Raw genomic sequence first — 15523 nt, forward strand, 5'->3', positions numbered from 1 at the left:
CTTTAGCTTTTTGTGGAAACGTAGCAAAATGCTTTTGTGTTTTACAATAATAACCTCTAAATAGATTAGGCACTCATTAACTTAAAAATACGTTTAAATTGTATCCCACTGTAAAAAGGACATAAAGCTTTACTTATCTTACTGATAACAGTTCCTGTTGTAAAGCAATAAATGATATAAATAAATCCCCAGTTCAATTTGTTATTCTTATGAATCTAAAATTACCATACAACTTTAGTTTGGAGAAAACCAGCTTGATATAATGTTCTTTTACACCGTCTATCTTAAAAACTTGTTTACTTGGAAGGTATGAACACATTAGGCACTCATTAACTTAAAAATTCCTTTAAATTGTATCCCTCTATAAAAAGGAACATAAAGCTTTACATATCTTGCTGATAACAGTTCCTGTTGTAAAGCAATAAATGATATAAATAAATCCCCAAATCAATTTGTTATCCTTTCTTATATAAAGAAGAGAAATAGCACCATAATTCCATTGATGTTTTTACATTAACCAAGTTTAGCTTTTAAAGAAAATTTAGACTTTGAAAATTTAGACTTTACTTCATCATTACTACATCAAAGACCCTGAATAAAATAGGTTCTGACCTAAAATGGCAGATCTTATGCCAGTAGTGATCTCATGCCATTACTGTTTCAAAATTAAAAATAAATAGAACTAGAGATGTAGTTCACTAGTAAAGTTCTCCTGGGTTCACAGCTCAGTCTGGAAAAAAATCTAGAAGAAAGAAAGAAAGAAAGAAAGAAAGAAAGAAAGAAAGAAAGAAAGAAAGGAAGGAAGGAAGGAAGGAAGGAAGGAAGGAAGGAAGGAAGGAAGGAAGGAAGGAAGGAAGGAAGGAAGGAAGGAGAGAGATGCCAGCAGATTGGGAGACTGTGGAGAACTTGCTATCGGCTTTTTCACTCATGGATGGCACCTCCTCACTGAGTCATTACATGGTATAAGGAGCAAACAATGCCTCCCATGACCATATTGAAGCAAGAATTAAGGACAGGCAGTCAATGTAGATAGGTAATGGGGTCGATGGAGAAAATGGAGGCCAGTTGGAGTCCAGGAAGTTGGAGACCACCCCAGGAGACTGGAATGGAAATGCCTCCTGAGCACTTTGTCTACCAGGATTTCCTGCCTATACTGCCCCTCCTAGAAAGTGGTTCATGAAGCACCCCCTGAACAGACAGGGAGCTGCTAATTAAGGTCCCCTGGGATGCAGGTCTCTTCCTTCCCTGTCACTCCACCTTGTCCCTTCCAGCCCACCTGCTTCTCTCCTTTTGGCCATTCCACCAGCATCTCCTGGGCCTAGTCAGGAAGGAAGAGATAAGGGGGAAGAGAGCAGGAAACAAAGAAAGTCTAAAATGTCTAAAAGGTGCAGGATGCTCTCACTTCTTGAGAAACTAGGATACAATCAGCTATGGCCCCCTTCCTTCTCCCAGGAGAAGTTTTTATTAAAAAAACAAAACCTCCTTTATATTCTTACCTTGAAACTTCTCAAATGTTCAGACTTGAAAATTAGAGGAAGAAGAACTCAGCAAGATAACCCAGTGATATCCTATTCATGCCCTAAGGACCCTACTTTTTTTCTTTTGGTACAAGGGATTGAACTCATGACCACTCGACAACTAAGCCACATACCCAATCTTAATTTATACTTATTGATTGATTGTTGATTGGTTGATTGATTTTAGAGACAGAGTCTCCCTGAGTTGATTAGCACCTCAAAATTGCTGAGGATGGCTTTGAATTCCCCATTCTCCATCCTCCTGTCTCTGCCTACAGAGACACAGGGTTTACAGGCATGCACCACCATGCCCAGCTAGGACCCTAACCCTCAATATCATCACACTGGAGATCAGGTTTCAATGTGTGAATTGGGTGGACACAAGTTCTCAGACCCTAGAACTACTGCCCAAGATCTCAGCCACCAAGATTGCAAACTACTAGAAAATGTCTCTGCTTATTTAAAACAACCCACTCATCAATCTATTTCCATCCCCACGCTTGTGAGGAGCAGGACTGGGTTTCTCCATTGATTCTAAAGCCTGGGCCAGCTGAGTATGTCCAAGAGAGCCAGGTGGGGTCCTCAGGGTCCTGTCTCCTCAAATTGGTTCTTATTCTCTGTGAATCTGCAGACACTGTGAGCCCCACACTGACATGATTATAACACACCTGAGAAGGTGTTTCTCTGTGTGGTGTGTCCTGTAAGAGGCCTTGGAGGCGCAGGAGGTCCAGAGAAGAGATTCTTGTCCCTGGTTCCCTGAGAACCTCTCCCTCCAGTAAGGTGTCCTTCTGCCTTGCCGAATTCCCCCTGCAGCCTCCTGACCATCCCCCACTCACTATGGCATCCACATCAGTGATTTTCCTTCTCCCCTCCTTGCTCTAAACTTGCTCTAAAGTCTCTAAACTTCTCTGGTCCCTCCTATGAAAATCTCTCCTGCTTTCTCATTGAATACAGGTAGCAAATAATGATCAATGTGCCTCTGGGTTTCCTCAAGTCTTTTTCTATCAGATATTAAGAGGCTGATTTCTCATCCCAAAGACCTTGGGAGTCCCCCACTGTACAACCTCTGACTGACATGTCTTCCTGGGACACCAGTTTTTCTGGGGGAGAAAACTGTTTCCGTTCACTATATTTAAGCCCAATCAAAGGCCTTCATGAATTTTGGGCAAAAGATGACCATTCCATTTGGCCATTTGGGCCACCATTGGACAGACAAGGTTAACATTAAGCCTGAGGGGACCCAGCATATGCAGGACTTTCCTTTTGGTGAAGACTGATAGGTGCATCCTTATAGTATTTACTGAGTTCCTGTGAGCAAGCTTCCATGTTTCAATTTTGCAGAAGCACACTGTATTACCCAAAGGGGCTCCCACAATATTTCTTAGATTTTTAATAGATTTTAAATTGCTTTAGTGTGGAGCATGTGAGTGCCTGTGTGTGTGTGTGTGTGTGTGTGTGTGTACAGTACTAGGGACCATACCTACCTCCTTGGCCTGCTAGGCAAGCACTATACCACTGAGCTACATACATTCACAACTCACTGTGAAATAACTTACATACAATTAAATTAATCTCTTGAGTGTACAATTTACTCACTCTGAGGTAACATGTAAAATAAGAAAACACCACCACCACAAGTTTTGGAATTTTCTTTCACTTCCCAAACATCCTCATGCCCCTTTGTAGTCCTTTCTTACCCTGAATCCTGCTCTAAGGCAGTCACCTAATTGCTTGTTCCTCTAGTTGGCCTTGCCCCAAATATGATGCACATGGATACTTTTAGGAATGGCTCTGTCACTTCACATCCTATTTTTGATATGCATGCAGATCTCAGATTCCTTTTCCTGGGGAGTGGCATTCCTTGTAGGCACACACCACACTTTATCCATTTACCAGTTACTATACTTCTGAGTGACTTCCATTTTTTGACCAATTCTACTCAAACTCTTAGGAACACTGTCAGAAATTATTTATAAGAACCCATGCTGTCATTTCTGTTGAGGAAAGACCTGAGAGGAGAATTGCTGAGTTATATGGCAAGTGTGTGTGGAATGTTTAAGGGAAATACCAAACTGTTCTCCAAAGAGACTCTGTCAGTCACTTTGCATCCCTATCAGCCATTAATGAGGGTACCAGTTGCTCCATATCCTCTTCAACACTTGGTCTTATGGGTCTTAGATCAAATTGTATTTAAGCCACATGCTGGGGGATCTCACTGAAATGTTTGTTTTCACTTTTAGACTCTGCTTCCATCTTCCATTCTCTCTCTCTCTCTCTCTCTCTCTCTCTCTCTCTCTCTCTCCCTCTCACATCTCTATATATGTATAAGGTATAATATATACAAACACATCCACAGATGCGCTCCTGAAACTCTTCATCATTTCTCATTATTACTATTATCTTGGTCTTTGTCAAAGCCAAGGACTGTGTAAGATGGTGCCATAAATGGCAGAGCCCATGGGACCTTCACCCTAGCAGACTCCAGATTAGGAAGAAGCACTTGTTGTCCAGTTGACACAAAGGAGCTTATAATAGGACTCAACTATGAGGAGCCCAGAGCCCAGCTAAGAACTAGGTGAGGAGAATCAGAGCAGAGAAAGCATCTGCCCAGGCTGGAGCTGGGGCGATGGCTTGGAGCAGAGTGCACTGGAAGGGGAACTGAATCCACAGCAGCCTTGCTGATTGGGTGGAGGTCAAGGAGAAGCAGTGCTCTCAGCATGATGGCTACTCACTTGTGGATAAAGCTGATTACTCCCCAATGTGGCTGAGAAGAACACAACACTGAGCTGTGAGAGCCTATGGTGGGTTGGGGTAGGCTACAAGGACGGTTTGCAGGGGAACCTCTAGGCTGCCTGAAGTTGAGCCCCACACCCCTTCATCAGGGAAGTCAGGTTGAGCAGGTTCTCCTAACCCACACTGGCTCCCATTCACCCACGCAGGGCTCGGGATGTTTCAGAATCTCCCAGAGGCACCTAATCCCTGGGAGTTCCCTGGACCAACAGACACTAATTTCACATCTTTCCTATAAATTGGACCTTGGTTTTGTGTTGATGGGGTATCTACAGAAATGCCTTCACAAAGAAGGGCCAGACTGAGAAGGGAGGGGCCCTCAGAGGATCTCAGAACATGGTCTATAAGAGATTAGGGACTATTGAAGGGCACCCAGTCAGCTAGGAAGGTCACAGTCACACCTCCCTGCCACTGTGCAAGCAGTTCCCCACACTCCAGCAAGGTCACCTGTATTTGTCCATCTCTGGAAATCATCATTCTGCCCCCTCAGAGAAGCCCCCCAGGTTCCTCCAGTTACATCCAGCTCTCTGCTCCCTCCTCTCCTCCCAACACCCTCATGAGCCTGTGACAGCAAGGACAGGGAATTAGTGACTCCAGATGTGAGGAGAGGGGTCCTGGGATCTCAGAGGAGCTGTAGAGGCTGTGCCGCACCTTGGGAGGTGGCCAAGGGAAGAAAAGGGGTAGGGCTTTGCCCTCTGCACACTGGCCTTATGACCTCTGAGAGTTCAGAGTGACTCTCCTGCAGCACACACCTTGCAGGGCACCTTCCATTTCCCCACCTCCTCGCTGTGAGGTTCAAATATCCCCTGGGCAGAATGCTGCTCTGCATTTCCAGGTGAAGCCCTGGGAATACAGAAGCAGCCCTGGGAGCCAACCATGTGCCTGCATCGACTTCCTGCCTGGCTCATCCTCGTGGCCTATGGGCTCCTGATGCTCCTCATCCAGGGCCAGGGTGAGGCTGCCATGGGGAGGGTGGTAGAGACCAGGTTGGATCTGCCAAAGTGCCCAGAGACAGAGCCTGAGCCTGGAGGGAAGGCACCAGGGCGGGGGAGTTGGTAGAGGAGCCAGATGAAGGGGATGAGGGGCTGGAGGGTGAGGCAGAGAGGGTCAGAGCTGCCTGAGGACACCCTCAAAGACACGTGAGCTAGTGTGAGGGGATTCTGAGGAGCACAGTATGGGCAAGTGAGAAGCCTGCTGGCAAAGGAACAGGGATAGGGACCTTTCCCTCCTGTGTGTGTCTGTGGCTGTAGCTACTACTCACCCTTGGATGATAACATCAGCAATAAGAAGAGCTGGCTGGTTACATTTGGCTCTGAGTGTTTTGACCCCTTGGCCAGAGAAGTGCTGGTACCTTCCGTCGGGTCCACAGGCAAGGTTACTGGCCCTGGGGGATACAAAAGCCTGTGGTACCTATTCTGAACACTGATCTGAATGACTGCTGGGTTCCCTTCACTGGCAAACCCAAGCTGGCATGCCTTGGATCTAGAACAGAGGTAAAATGCTCTGTACCTGCTAGACGTCTCTAGGCCCTTATCAGAAGGTGCTGGCAAGAGAGTACCATGCCCAGGGAGGGTCACCATACCTGGATGCCTCCCACGCAAAAGGCTCCTATTGTGGGTGTTGGACATAGCTCCTACTTTCCCAGTCTAATCTTCACAGGGGAATCCATGGTCCCTTGTCCCCCTTGGACCACCTCTGACAGGCTTCCTTCCTTACCTGGGGCCTTAGAGAACCAGAACTTTCTCAGCAGAAAGATTTTTCTACCTTCACTGAATGATTCTGTTTTCTTTTTTTAATATTTAATTTTTTAGTTATAAGCATACACAATATCTTTATTTTATATTTATGTGGTGCTGAGGATGGAGCCCATTGTCTCAGGCATGTCAGGCGAGCACTCTACCTCTGAGCCACAACCCCAGACCTCCCTGAAAGAATCTATTTCAACAGTCTTTTTTCTTGAACTCATATCCAAAAAAAAAAAAACCTGAGTCCTGAGAGAGTATAGAATTGAATCCCACAGTCTTCTGCCCACCAAGTCCTGGCTCCTCCACAGGCCCATCTAGGTCTTAAATAGGGTCCAGGTCTTACACTCTACTCATCTTTATCTCTCACCTAAGTTGTCACAAACCCATCTTTTCTGGTGTGACCTTTTCCTCATCTGGACACAAGGACACTTCACACCACTACATACATACATGGGTGAGATTCCTCCTGCTGGTTCATACAGGGCTTCTCCTCAAGGAAGCAGTGATATTATGTTATCAGAGTGTAAGCAGGATTAATTAGCAGGCCCTTTGTAATTACAAATATCAGGCATTAGTGGCCAGTCACCACATGAGTTACATGGATCAAGACCCCATCTGGTAAGGCACTATGTGGACACAGCATGTTGGTAGGGACAGGAGTGAGTCTTTGGACTTGGAGGGATGCTGGCCAATTTCCTTCTCTGGTCCTGTGAGTGGCTGCTGCCCTGGCCTGACCTGTACCAGGGAGCATCAAACATGCAGATCCTAGGGGAATCTGGTGGGAGAGAGGAGGAGATTTGGAGTTTTTAACTTTTTCTTATGGAAACCAGCTCAGATCTACCATATTCTAGAGTGAGATCTTGAGCCTGCAGGAGGGAAAGCTCCGGTGATGTGGGAGCTGGGGAGATGTCAACAATAGCAGGAGAACTCTGGACCTGACTGCCTCCTACCTGCACCCTGAAGCACAGAGTGAACTGGGACAGCCAGAGAGCTGCATAGCACCCAAGAGCGGGCCCATTCTAGGGTAGAGAGAAGAGTTAAACCCAGCATGACCCACATCAACCTTTACCAAATATCATGACTTGGATTAGCTTGACTTTCCACTGGCTCCTTGCCTTGATCCCCAAGCCCAGGCAGGACAAGATTTGTGTGGTCTGAACTCATAGCTCCCCTCCATTTGTCCGTTTCTCCTTTCATGAATGGTGTTTCTTTATGTCATTTCTTGTCTTCTCAAGCATGAGATCCTTGAGGATGGGAAACTTTAGTTCCATTCCCACAGTCCTCCTAGTGCGTCACATGACCTGGCACAGTGAGTGCAATGGACACTCTTGCCCCATCAGCCCAAAAGACATTCTGCTGGCAGATGCGAGGGCTGAAGGATGGTGGCAAGTCACAAGAGCCTGGTGAGCCTGGAAGGATAGGCTGTGAGCCGGTCGATTGATAGTGGTGGTGGGATAGGGAGTAGGGATGGGCAGAAAGATTCTGAAGCGAATGTTGACAGATCAGGCTCCCTCCACAAGGCTGAGCTGAGGAGGGCCAACCAGGCCCAGTGCTGTGGGCCAGCAGCTGAGTGGGCAGACCTGAGCCTGAAGTGTGTCTCTCTGCCCACAGGCCAGGACTCAGTCAGCCCCATCCGGACCACCCACACCGGGCAGGTGCGAGGCAGCCTTGTCCACGTAAAGGGCACCGGTGCGGAGGTCCACACCTTCCTGGGAATTCCCTTTGCCAAGCCACCTGTAGGACCACTGCGCTTTGCAGCCCCTGAGCCGCCTGAACCTTGGAGTGGTGTGAGGGATGGGACTTCCCACCCGGCCATGTAAGTTCTCCTGGGATCTGGGAAACCTCAGGGTTGTGGTGGGGGTGAGTACTCCAAGCCCTGGGCAAGGCTGCAGTGGCTCTTTCATACAAACTGCACTGCAAGGCCTGGAGCTGTAGATTAGTGCTAATGTGTTTCTAGCAACCCAATGCTCCAGCTTTGAAACCCAGGCCCTAAATAATGAGATATATAAAAATATATCCCTCTGCATTGGGGCAATTCCCACACTCATTCTCCCAGTGCAGCAGTAACTTTGCCAGGCCCCTGCCTCAGGGTGTGGAACCCAACAGGCATTAGCTCCAGGTGCTAAATATAAGAGCAGAAACACATGTCCCTGGATTTGGCTTACTCCAGGTGTTCTCTCCACCACGGGAGATGAGTCTGGGAGAGGGTCAGTGTGGCTCTCTGAACCTATAAAATACCTTGACTGCAGCAGTCGATGCTTTAGATCCTTGAGGAGGGCAACAGTGGTGGTTCCTTGGGGACCCCACCCACACGGCCAAGGGAAAGGGGCATGTGCTTACAGCTCGAGACTCAGTGGAGGGGTGAGGTTTTCTGAGAGTCTCGAGTTGGGCTGTGGGATGCCCCATTACCCTTCATTGAGAACTAACCTCCATCCACTCAGGAACCAGCTGTGAGGGGACACCTATGCTGTTCCAGACCTGTGTGGGGATAGTAATAAATAGTGACTGTCAACAGGGGCAGCCAGTGTTTCCCAGACAGGGCCCTAGAGTCAGGATTGCCCAGCCTCAGAAGGAGGTTGAGTCAAGTGCTCAACAATCTTGAGGCCTACCTGGGTGTCTGGAATCCATCTCTGCTTCCCCCGAGCTTGTGGCCTGGAACTCAGTGGGAAATGACTTGAAAGAAGGATCATGTGAGGCAAGGCATCAGTTAAGGCAGGGAGTGAGGTTGTCTGGGATCGAGTCAGGACCTGAGTTCTGAATTGACACTGCTCAGCCCCTGGAGTAACTGTATTCCATTGTCACCAGGTGTCTGCAAAATGCAGCTGCAATGAATATGCAGGCTCTGAACCTAGGGAGTAAAATCTTGCCTCCCATCCCCATGTCAGAGGACTGCCTGTACCTCAGCATCTACGCACCTGCACATGCCCGTGAGGGCTCTAACCTGCCTGTAAGTGTTGAGTCATGGTCAGTTGAAGGGTGGAAGAATATTTTTTGAGAACATTAGAAGTGGGCTTGGGACATGGTTCAAGGTAGAGAGCTAGCACAATGCTGTGAAGGCCTGGGATTGACCCCAAGTACTACATAACAATACCAATGACACTGGAAGACACAGGTCCAGCTGGCCACCACTGTGGAGTGAACTACCATGAAAAGTTTCTCACTATCAGCTCCAAGAAGGCCTCCTATGCAAGCAGGAATCTGACCTAGGCATGGAGTCCAAGAGCCCTGCATGTTCTCAGAGGCCAAATGTTCTAAGCCAATGATCAACTCACCAGCTTGTACCCAGGAGATCCATTCAGGTGCCCAAAAGCTGCACTCTGAGATCACTAAATTCCATGACCATGGATTATATTTGAGGCCAGAGATTAGATGATATTTTAAATTAATGTTCAAGTGGGGTAATCACAGAAACATCACTTTTCCTTTCAGAGTAGTTCTGAGAGGAATAGATCCATGTTCTGCTTCCTGGTTAGACTCCAAAGTATGGGAGGCCTGATCTCCCAAAATGAACTTCATCTGTCATCAATACCCCAGGTCATGAGGTCCTACTAGTGTTCTGTGTGAATAGCTACACAAGCCAAAGTGGTGTTCAGACTAGGACTTCACTCAAGATAGAATTTGGCATGGTGGCCACCACATGGTATATCTCCTGATTTCCCAGGTGATGGTCTGGATCCATGGTGGTGCCTTGGTGGTAGGCTCAGCTTCCATGTATGATGGTTCTATTTTGGCAGCCACTGAAAATGTACTGGTGGTCACAATCCAGTACAGACTGGGTGTTCTAGGATTCTTCAGGTGAGTCTGGGACTGAAATGGTCACTGGGGGCTGAGTAGACAGAGGACCATCCAGTAATTGGGTCCTACACCAGGCAGATTGCATCCAGTAATCTTCATCCTTTCCATTTCTCAGCACTGGAGACCAGCATGCCACTGGCAACTGGGGCTACCTGGACCAAGTGGCCGCCTACGCTGGGTCCAGCAGAATATCGCCCACTTTGGAGGCAACCCTGATCGTGTCACCATTTTTGGCCAGTCTGCAGGAGGCACTAGTGTGTCCTCACTTGTGGTGTCTCCAATGTCCCAAGGACTCTTCCATGGTGCCATCATGGAGAGTGGGGTGGCCCTGCTGCCTGAACTCATCACCAACTCATCTAAGGATGTCTCCACAGTGAGTATCCTTTACTGCCCACGGCCATATCTGCTGCCTCACTCATCAACTTCAGAGCCTCTGCCACTCTGTCTGCTCCATGGGAACAGAAACCATGCAGGTATCTTTGGGACTGGCCACCACCCCAGGGTTTCAGAGGAGCTCAAGGGTTAGTGACCACACTCCTCTGCCTCAAGCGGTTGATTTTCTTATGTTCTGCTTCACCCTGGGGACCTCATCCTCAGAAGACCCATGTAAGCAGGTGTGATGGTTCCTCTGGATGACACCTGAGCTCCAGGGAAGGTAGAAGAATTTCACACCTGCAGCAGTATAACAGGGTACACTTACAGAATTAAATGTAACATGCACAGAGCTGAGATTTAGGCAATACTGTCCTTTCTTTACAGATAGTGGCCAACCTGTCTGCCTGTGGGCACATAGAGTCAGAGGCCCTGGTGAGCTGCCTGAGGGGCAAGAGTGAACAGGAAATGCTGGCTATTACCAAGGTAGGGCTGAATGGACTTTAGTGAGAAACAGGGGTTATGGTCTAAGGAAAATACAGTGATTTCTACTGTGGAACAAGGATCTCATTTCCAGGGCTTGGTCTTCTTGTATTCTCATAGTCCTGGATGGGAATTGAGATAAAAATATGCTGAACCAGGTGTAGAAGCTATGAATGCATCAAGGGTTGGGTTAGGATGGGTTGGAGGTAACTCTGGTGCCATTAGAAAAGAGAATTTTCTTCCCATAATCATGGACTTTGAATGCCCCTTAGGCCTTCATGATCATTCCTGCTGTTGTGGATGGGGCCTTCCTACCCAGACACCCCAAGGAACTTCTGGCCTCTGCTGATTTTCAACCTGTTCCGAGCATCATTGGTGTCAACAATGATGAGTATGGCTGGACTATTCCCTTGGTGAGTCCCCTCTACAAACCCCTACTAGAGTGGGGTGGCCCTGCTGCCTGAAATCATCACCAACTCATCTAAAGATGAGTAGGAGCAGCTTTAGACTTCATAGTTCTTGGATATCCCACCTCCAACTCTAGACTATTCCTTCACCACACAGATCTTGGGCCCACCTGAAATCCAGAAAGACATAGACAGAGAGACTGCGCGAGCTGTTCTGCAGAGAACATCAGCACAGATGGTGAGACTCCTGGGGTCCTGCACCAGGCAGAGTGCAGCCAGACACTCTTCCTTTTCAGGAATCCCCAGGAACAAAGATTGTGCATTTGTGGGTGGGGCCACTGCACAGCTTGACACCATTGCCTTTTTCCCAGACAGTCCCAAACCCCAATCCCTACCCTCTAGCTCCTGCCTCACTGCCCCAGAGATTGCCTAACCTGACTCTCCCTGATCCCCTGGACTAGATGAAGTTGCCTGCCGAATGTGCTGACCTATTGATGGAGGAGTACATGGGAGACAACGAGGACCCCCACACCCTCCGACTCCAGTTCCAGGAGATGATGGCGGACTTCATGTTTGTGATGCCTGCACTCCAAGTAGCACAAGATCAGAGTGAGTGTGTCTGAACCTGAATCCTGGCTTCCTAGGAGACAGCTCAGAGCTGTGGGTCCCAGGTGAGGTCTGGTGTCAGGTCCTGACACATGTCTTTTTTCCAGACCCTGGTCCCAGGCACCTGAAGGCCCTCATCTCAGTAAATCCTTATGGCTAGAGTAAGAGATAGACATCACACTCATTTTACAGAGGAGGGAACTAAGGTAGTGGCACTCAAGGACATGCCCATGACCATAAAGCCAGGAAGTTCAAGATATGACTTAACAAAGAGCCTTCCGACTGCTTCTGATCCATTCTGGGCATCTAAGCCACTCTAAAGATTCAAGCTAGCATTGGACCTAGCAATCTTGTCACCAAAAGTGACACATCCTGTCCACCCTCCAGGTTCCCATGCTCCTGTCTACTTCTATGAGTTCCAGCATCGGCCCAGCATGTTTAAGTACCTGAGGCCTCCACATGTGAAGGCTGACCATGCTGACGAGTTCATTTTTGTCTTTGGATCCTACATTAATGGCCTCAGAGGTGAGCACTCCTTGTTCCACAGGAGCATTTTCATGGCTACAGGGTGGCAATTGCTCTCATTGTACAATAAGAAACTGTGGCTTAGAGAGAACATGGAATCCAGTGTCTAGCATCTTACTACTCAATGGGTCATTCCCATTCTAATCTATGCACCTTCTACGTGTTCTCACCCCAACAATGGTGTGTTGCATAGGAGAAGAGGGGGTTGGGTAAAAGCCTAATAATTTCTTAAATGACTTCACAGTGTCCAAAGGAAGGAAACTTCTAGGCCAAGGAGGAGCCCAGTGTTGATGCAGTTAAAAACTGGGAGTAGTAAAGGCAGGTTGGGCAAGAGGAGGGCCTGGCCCCAGGACTGTTGTGATAGGGAAGGGACACAAACCTAGGGCTGGGGTGGTGAGTGTGGCACAGGAGTGGACAGCTGGATGGGGTTGGCCAGGACCTGGACCCTTGCCTTCCTCCTCCCACAGTTCTGTTCACTGAGAAGGAGAAGCTGCTGAACAGGAGGATGATGAAGTACTGGGCCAACTTTGCTCGAAATGGGTGAGAAAACCTGAACACTGCAGCCTCCCAGGGGGCATGGGCCCTCCACTGCTCCCCTTGTCTGATGTGACCCCATTAGCTATTGTGTGTTCTTCATCACATCCTAGCCCCATACCCAACAGGATGACCCACAGTGAGAGAGGGTGCTTTTTGGGTACAGGTCACTGATCTCTTCTCACAGTGGTCCAGAGGATGAGCCATAGTGCTGGGCTACCATGGGAGCCAGCTTCTCACAGGGAAGGGCAACACAGGCCATGTTTCTCTGCCCTGTGTGGAAAGAGAGTAGTGTGAGAGGTCATTACTTTCCTACATCAGGACCCCTTTCCCCATTCTCAACACCCCTGTCTGTCTGGATGCCTAGCCTGACCATAATTGGGATGGAAGGTCAGGTCTGAATTTAAAGGATCTCAGACTGACCCTCGCCCTGCCCTTCTGGGATGGTATGTGCACAGGAACCCCAACGGAGAGGGCCTACCCCACTGGCCACTGTTCGACCAGGACCAGCAGTACCTGCAGCTGGACATCCAGCCTGCTGTGGGCCAGGCCCTGAAGGCACACAGGTTTCAGTTCTGGACCAAGACCCTGCCTCAGAAGATCCAGGAGCTAAAGGGGGCTGAGGACAAGCTCACAGATCTCTAGCTTCCTTATCAGGAAGAGAGGGGTGTGCTAGGTGTGATGGGGTCTTCCTGTGGTGCCTACACATTCCCACCCAAGAACATGGGTTGACCCACTCATTCACATAGCTATTCGTCCATCCACTCCACCATGGGTCCTCTCTTGTTAGACACACTCAGTAATTCCCAATGCATGCCCACCTTCCTCCTCACCCCACTGTGACTGAGTCCCTCCCTCCCTTCCTCCCCTCTCCTTCCCTACAACCCCATCTATCCCCTCCTCCCAGCTACCTTACCTTCCCATGCTGACAGAGAAATTTCAGGAAGCAGAGCTGGTACTTTTCTGAACCTCTTGCCCACCTGTCAGCAAATACCCCATGTTCTCCTACCAGTGGGGCCTCTGTAGAAAACCTGGACATCACAAGCCCCAGGGTTTTACTCCGTCGGGCTCCTATAACAACAACAGCAACAGCAACAACAACAACTCCAAAAATAACCTAGCTCGGCATGGTGGCACATGCCCATAACCCAAGCCACTCAGGAGGCTGAGAGAAAAGAAGTACATATCCATCCCAGGCTGGCCACTTGTGGAGAGCTGAGCGCAAAATAAACTAACAAGTCCCGGGAGAGCAGCTCAGTGCTGGAGTACTTGCCAAGCAGGCACAAGGTCCTGGGCTTGATCACAGTGCTACCACCTAAATATCAACAAATAAACACAATAAACTGGGAGCTCATTAACGATGCAATTGTGTTGTCTTCTGTGACAAGTCCAGAATCAAGTGTTAGCAGATATATTGTCTGGGGAGGTCTTGCTTTGGTTTCTTGATGGCACATTCCCACTATGTTCTCACTTGGCAGAAGGGGCAAACAAGTTCTTTTGGGCCTATTTGACAGTTCCTAAACACAGTCCACTCCCAATGATTCATTACTTTCAGATCGGCTTTCTTTCTTTATTTTTTTTTTCAATGAAAGCCCAGGTACTAGACTGATTTTATTAGTTATGCCTTTGTGTGTGTGTGTGTGTGTGTGTGTGTGTGTGTGTGTGTTGGGGATGAGCTTAGTGCATTAGAACTGAATGCACTAGAGTTTAGAGTGTGCTAGGCAAGAACTCTTAGCTGAGCTCTATCCCCAGCCCTTGGAGACTGGCTTTCAATATATGAATTTGTAGCACACAAACTTTCAGGCCAAACACTTAGAGTTACCACATCTAACCCACCCAGGCTACAAACAAAACCAAAGTTCCATATCCCTGAGCCACCTGGAGATTAAATGTCATCCTTCATTAACATTTCAATCTACATGCATACTCATCTATTTCTGTCTCAAGGAGTGACAGGCCCCATACTTATGAGAAGCAGGTCTGGACTTTTTAATTGTTTCCTAGAGCCTGGGCCAGCTGGGTGCATCCTGGAGAGCCAGGTGGGGTCCTCAGGGTCCTGTCTCCTGAAGTTGCCTCTTATTCTCTGTGGCTCTGCAGACACTGTGAGCCCCACACTGACACAATCACCATACAGCTGTGAAGATCTGTGTGGGGTGTGTCCTGGAAGAGGCCTTGACATGTCAGGAGGTCCAGACCACATAGCAGAAGGGTTTATTCTTCCTGACTCCCTGAGGACCTCTCCAACCAGAATCTTTCAGAATTCCCTCTACAGCCTTCTGACCATCCCCCACTCACTATGGCATCCACATGATTGACTTTCCCTCTCACCCCATTCATGTCTCTAAACTTTTTTGGCCCCTCCAATAGAAACCATCTCATCTTTTATCTCAGTAATCAATAGTGCCAGATGAAGCTCAATATTCCCTTTTGTTCCTCCAAAACATTTTCTCTCTGTCATGGAAAGGCTGTGTCCCTCACTCCATGGACCTTGGGACTGACTCCCCCTATACCCTCCCTCTCACCAACTTGCCTCCGTGGGGCACCAGTTTTCCCAACAGAGAAAGTCCCCTCATTCACCCAGTGCTTTTTTTTTCTTTTTTTGAGGAGAGAATACTGGTTTTTTTTTTTATTTAATTGAAAGCTAAAAAACAAAGTTATACAAGCATCTTGATTGGAAATAAAAAATTGCTACAAAAAAAAACCCACAATGAGGTAGACTTCATATTTACACTTCTCAACACACAATCAG

At 48.0% G+C, this 15523-nt stretch overlaps 1 pseudogene across 1 annotated transcript; it reads left to right on the forward strand.

The window, feature by feature from the left end:
- Window positions 1-5147: 5147 nt before the first annotated feature.
- On the forward strand, window positions 5148-14123 carry LOC144371067 (cocaine esterase-like; annotated as a pseudogene). Its single transcript, XR_013431226.1, has 12 exons — window positions 5148-5259; window positions 7664-7868; window positions 8858-8999; window positions 9714-9847; window positions 9963-10220; window positions 10607-10705; window positions 10975-11115; window positions 11267-11347; window positions 11571-11718; window positions 12103-12240; window positions 12708-12780; window positions 13233-14123. The product of XR_013431226.1 is annotated as a cocaine esterase-like (transcript).
- The last annotated feature ends 1400 nt before the right edge of the window (window positions 14124-15523 follow it).

The sequence above is a fragment of the Ictidomys tridecemlineatus genome, chromosome 15 (assembly GCF_052094955.1).
Source record: "Ictidomys tridecemlineatus isolate mIctTri1 chromosome 15, mIctTri1.hap1, whole genome shotgun sequence".
Classification (NCBI taxonomy): domain Eukaryota; kingdom Metazoa; phylum Chordata; class Mammalia; order Rodentia; family Sciuridae; genus Ictidomys; species Ictidomys tridecemlineatus.